The sequence below is a fragment of the Pinus tabuliformis genome, chromosome 5_2, assembly GCF_031772625.1.
Source record: "Pinus tabuliformis cultivar Carrire ecotype Pingquan chromosome 5_2, CPIR1, whole genome shotgun sequence".
Taxonomy (NCBI): domain Eukaryota; kingdom Viridiplantae; phylum Streptophyta; class Pinopsida; order Pinales; family Pinaceae; genus Pinus; species Pinus tabuliformis.
The window spans coordinates 750,071,129-750,077,339 of NC_142306.1; the positions used below are offsets into that span (position 1 = coordinate 750,071,129).

Sequence of the window (6,211 nt, forward strand, 5' to 3'; positions counted from 1 at the left end):
CCTCTACCCCGGCGACATGGCATTCGTTCACGGACCATTCTTCCAAATTCCGCTTCCTCAGACGAAGCTTCCACCCAATTCGGCTCACTGTGACAAACAAATGACTGTAGGCATGAACCAGGGAGGACCAGCAGTCGGCCAGCCTCCCCCAATTCCTCAATGACTCCAGAAATCTCAGGTTGCAGAGCAGGAACACCATCGCAGTGGGCTTCATCTGCATCCCAATCGACAAATTTAACAACCTCTTCATTCTTCCGGAATGTCCCCGCATTGAATGCGGCCATCCTCCTCCTCTGTGGTACCTGCACCTTCATTAAGGCTCGAGTGCTGCGTTGCTGGTCGATGGGAGGTGGCGGCGAGGAGCCTTAATGCCCTCCGTCCGTCGCATGTCCTGTCGACCGTGGCAAGTGGCCTTACCAGGTCTTGCATGGTGGCACCCGCATCCGGGGATGCAGCCAGAAATGTTGCAGATACTAGGCAACTGCATTTGTTGCAGGATGAATTTCATGGAAACAACTTACCACTGATCCTTTACAAGACACACAACTGGATTGGGAATAGAAATCATAACTCTTTTACAACAGCGCGCTTTGGCTATAAAAAATTGAAGTGATTTTAGAAAGAGGATTTGAAGGCATGGGCATGTCATCAAGAATACCTCGTTCTTGTAGCAACGGGCTCAAGAAAATCTCTTTGCTTCTGGCTTCCTGCATTATTGACTGGGAAAGTTGTAGTGGTGTTATCTCCATTAATCAGCCTTATGCAGGATCAATGCTTAAAGCTGGAAAAACATGGAGTTTCTGCTTGTTTCCTTTGTTCAGGGCAAGTTGACAAAATAATTAAGGATAGAGCTATAGAAGGGATGTATGACATTATTTATGTCTGTCTAGAGACACTTCTATGAGTAATTGGGTCATTACAAAAGCTTGCAGAAAGTCATGGTATTACTCTTTTTGCTATTGACGAATTTAATTGTGTGTCCAAATGGGGTCATGATTTTCAACTTGATTGTAGGTGCTTGTATGTAATGAGAGAAAAATTCCAGGTAAGCAACGTTGAGTTGGTAAAGCATCATATACTGATTATGGCACTTACCGCTACAGTTATACATCGTGTTCGAGAAGACATTATGAATTCTCTGGGCATGAAGCTAGACACAAAAATGGTTATGTCATTGTTTTTTCAGACCAAATTTGAGGTCCTTTGTGCATCATAGCCAGACCACTTGTCCATAATCTTACAAAGTGGATTTTCAAGATATAATTGATAGGTATACTAGACAAGGGGCCCCATCAAATAATAACAAAGCAGGAGTTGGTTTTCAAAAGGATTTTATAGACAGGAACAAGGAATCTGCAATTGAAATTGATTCTGATTCAGATGAAACATTCTTAAATGAATCAGACAACAATGATGATCTAGGTGGATGTTGGTGGCCACCCACCTATCCAATTTGGACCCCCACAAGTGTCTCTTTCAATTTTTCGGTCTTTGTAATTGTAGCACAATTTAATATTTTTAGCAGTTTTTCGGGTCCTAAACTTCCAGAGCTGTTTTGAGGCCCTAAACGACGTTTTTTGGGAAATTCGGAGCTCGGATAGATCTTTCTAACGAGCTATTGTATGCGTCAAACGAAGATCGGGTGCCAAAGTTACGACCCTGAGAAGTTGATGGACCAACTTACCCAAAACAGGGCCCACAATTTGGCATTTCATCTTCTAGGGTTAGGTTTTGGGATGTGAAGGGTTTTCCATTGTTTCTCAACAATAAATAGACCTTCGAGCCTCATTGTAACATAGTCCAGAGGCATGTAGCCGCCACGTCTCTTCTCAGAGATAAGCTACCATTGCCCTAGCCGGTTTATTTCCATTTTTGTTTGTGAGCATATTTCAGTATTTTACATTAATGAAATGAAGTATTATTTCCACTGCATCTTTGTGTGTATGGTTATCTCTGTATTTTGTTGCATTCCTGTTTAAATCCAGATCAGTGGTATCATAGTGGTCTGTTTTTTCTCTATTTTTCTTTTCATGTCCCCAACAAGGTCGAGATATAAGGAGTTAGGGCTTGAACTAGTTGAACCTTTGCAAGACCAACCTCGCAAATCCCGACGAACTCCCATGACAGATGAGAAGAAAGATGAGGGGGTAGGAGATCCTATCAAAATCTTGCTCGAAGAAGTGCTTGAGCGACAAGGGAATGTGATGATTGACAACTTTGCACAAATCCTTTAGCGGCTACCCAGAGGCGACGTATTGGCTTCCAGCAGCTACTCTGGAAATGCCACACTGTTTAAGGTACAAGTTAATTTTGAAATCCCCATATTCGAGGGTCAGATAAACGCATATGCCGTAGATAAATGGTTAAATCTGCTAGAGGGTTATTTCTCTATTCATGAATTTTCGAGAAAGGGAAAATATTGTTTTCGCTCTTCTCAAAGTAGCCCCCCACGTCAAGGATTGGTGGGAAACCTACTGCGAGCAGAAGAATGAAAGCACAGGCTCACTATTTTCAGCCGCACCCACTTGGGATTCATTCCAGGATGCCATCAAGGAGCAGTACTACCCTGTCAAAAGCTATGAGGAAAAATACATCAAATGGACCACACTGCGGTAGGAACGGGACCAAGATGTGCCAGAGTTCACAAACATTTTTCATACCCTTTGCACATAATTGGGTATCAATTATTCTGAGCTGCATCTAGTACTCAAATACTGTGGCTGCCTACACAGATACATCCAAGAAGAGATGGAGTTCCTGAACATCTCCTCGCTCAGCACGACGTACCGATACGCTGTCAAAATCAAGCAAAAGTTCAAACAGAAGAAGTGAGACTTCGAATCTGCAAATCCAAAGACCAAAGGACAAAGCCAAGGTGGGGTGACCCAAGACAACCTGTCGAAGCCACAAGAAAAGAACAACACCACGAAGTCGAAGGACACAGGAAAGTGGTGTGATTTCCACAAGAGCCCCACTCACAACACAAGTGAGTGTCGGACCAAGCAGTCGCTCGTGGTCAAGTTGAAGGCTTCTGAATCAAATGCATGTTCTGACCCTGAGCCAGAACCCGACAAGGGGAATGGCAAAGGGAAGTATATCATTGATGCGGAGCCCAACGTCACTGTTGCTACCACCAAGATCCAGAAGAATGAGCCCGAAGACCCAGAGGAGGGGGAGCGTCTTTTCCACTCACAGATGTGGGTGAAGGGTTCATTGCTGTAATTCATTACTAGTAGTGGCAGCCAAAAGAACCTCATTTCAGCAGAGGTCATGAAATGGTTGCGCCTATTGACTACACCACAACCACAGTCGTACAGTATCGGGTGGCTTCATAAAGGACGAGATCTCAAAGTTTTCCAGTAGTGCCGCCTTCCGTACAGCATCAAGCCCTTCACAGACGAGGTATTGTGTGATGTTACACCTCCGGATGTTTGTGATGCACTATTAGGCCAACCATACTTGTGGAATTGACATGTTGTGTATGAGTCAAGGCCTCGTGTTGTTATTATTTCTTTGGGTAATTCATTATATAGGATACCGGAGGTAGCCCCACCTATCACCACCTATTTGATCACTGCTAAGAAAGGTAGCAAGCTCATCTCATAGACTAGGAAATTTATTTTCTGTCTGGTTTGTTCCCAAAGTAAGGGGAAGATTGTCGCCACATCCATGACCCCCGCGAAGGGTTCCTCCACGCAGCAGCAAAAACAGAGGGATATGGTCATGAAAGAACATAGGAACAACTTCTCCTCACCTACAGGGGTACCACACAAGCTTCAAGTGGGCAATAAAGTTTGGTTACATATGCAAAAAGAGCGCCTTACAAGAGCCCATCAGAAACGCCAACCCCGACATGGTCCTTACAGTAGTACCAAGGCTGTGGGGAACAATGCTTTGGAGCACAACATTCCTCCATTCCTTGGCCTGCACCAAGTGTTCAATGTGGACCGTCATCAACCATGCTTCCCACCATTACTGGACACATCCGAGATTGCAGAATAGCGCACCAGGGACCAAGTTCAGCAAATGGAGGAACTCAACGCAATGAGGACCATTGCTTCCTAAGGGGGGGAGGAATGATCCAGGTGGATGTTGGTGGCCACCCACCTATCCCATTTGGACCCCCACAACTTTCTCTTTCAGTTTTTCAGTTTCCGTAATTGTAGCACAATTTACTATTTTTAGTAGTTTTTCAGGTCCTGAACTTCTAGAGCCGTTTTGAGGCCCTAAATGAAGTTTTTGGGAATATGGGAGCAACTTGGGTCCATGAACTGATGTTTCTCTTCCCAAATTTGTAGTTCTCGGATCGATATTTCTAACGAGCTACTGTACGTGTCAAACGAAGATCGGGTGCCAAAGTTACGACCTCGGGAATTTGATGTACCAACTTACCCAAAACAAGGCCCATAATTTGGCATTTCATCTTCTAGGGTTAGGTTTTGGGATGTGAAGGGTTTTCCATTGTTTCTCAACAATAAATAGGTCTTCGAGCCTCATTGTAGCAGAGTCCAGAGGCATGTCGCCGCCACATCTCTTCTCAAAGATAAGCTACCATCGCCCTAGCTAGTTTATTTCCATTTCTGTTTGTAAGCATATTTTAGTATTTTACATTAATGAAATGAAGTATTATTTCCGCTGCATCTTTGTGTATATGGTTATCTCTGTATTTTTGAGTCCTATTTAAATCTGGATCAAATGAAGAGGAGATTAATGATGATCATATCATTGCAAAAACCATTTTAATAAAAGCTGGAGGAGATAATTGTAAAGGTCACAGTATGATAGTTGAATACGTTGAGGATGAGGCTGATGAGCATATGGATGATGAATTTGATGTGACATTTGGTGAATTTGAAGGATCTATTTTCAAATAAGACCACCATTTAGAACCATAAAGTGGTTCTTTTGAAACTGTATCGGTTGAGGAACTCCCTATACTAGGATCGGGTCGAAGTATCATATACACACCCACAAGAAAAGAGACAGTAATGATAGCAAAGATTCTTAGCAAGTTTGGTGTGAAGGCTGCAGCTTATCATGCAAATTTTCCAAAAGAGCTAGTTGAGGCAAGTCCATGAACAATTTCATCATGATAAACTATAGGTGGTTGTTGCAACTATTTCTTTTGGGATGGGAATTGATAAGGCAAATGTGCGGCGAATTATTCATTATGGTTGGCCACAAAGATTGGAATCTTATTACCAAGAAGCTGGGAGAGCTGGAAGACATGGGTTGCTGGCAGATTGCTCTCTACATGTTAACATGAAAAGACTTCCTTCCTTGTTTCCAAGTAAAAAAAATGCAGAACAACTGCAGGATACACTTAATATGTTGTTAGAGTATTTCAGATTTGGTGTTTCTACCACATCTTGTAGAGAAAAGATTCTTGTACAGTACTTCGGAGAGGATTTGATTTAGATGAAATGTGGATTGTGTGATGTTTGTGTCAATGGGCCACCTAGTTGTGAGAACTTGAGCAGGGAAATGCAAGAGATCAGAGTCATGAGGATACACATGGCAGTGATAAAAGAAGTTCTAAATTGCCAGTAGAATGAAAAAAAAATCATTAATTTAGTCTTAAATGAAATCAGTTCCACATAATTTTTATAATAAAAATGCTTACAAGTAACTTTTAGGGTTATAAACTCTTTTAGTGGAGATTTGGGTCTAGTGGGTATTGGGTCCAGATTTTGAATCTGGGCTCTGATACCACGTGTGAGGCTCCATCCTAGGGTTCTCTAACTGAAAACTAAATTTCTCTAATTTTAAATACAATCAAATGGGAAATAATTTATTTATATCCAAACATTTAATTTATGATAATATACCATTAAAATTTATTTCCCACGAATTAAATAAGTAATAATTTCATTGCAACTATTTACATAGGTAATTAATAAATAAATGAATACATGTTCCAATAGCTTAGTTGAGATGCTCCTGAGCTCTTGACTCTGTTGGGATGCTCCTCTTGACTACCCGACTGGATTTGCCTCCTAACCAACTAGGAAGTATTTCCTAGCCTAGGGAACCTCCACAGGTTCCCTAGCCCTCCGAGCCCAAGTCCAACCAGATGTAGTGTGTCCAAGTTAAACAAATACTCTCCTTCTCTCCCTTCTCTTTTCTCCACCTTCCTCCCAAAACAAAATCCTCCAAAACCAAAACCAAAACCAAGACCAAGGATCCCCCTCTCCTCTCATCATCCTTCCCC

General features: G+C 42.3%; 1 pseudogene; it reads left to right on the forward strand.

The window, feature by feature from the left end:
- The first annotated feature begins 427 nt into the window (after positions 1-427).
- LOC149161414 (ATP-dependent DNA helicase Q-like SIM pseudogene) lies at positions 428-5,550 on the forward strand (annotated as a pseudogene).
- The last annotated feature ends 661 nt before the right edge of the window (positions 5,551-6,211 follow it).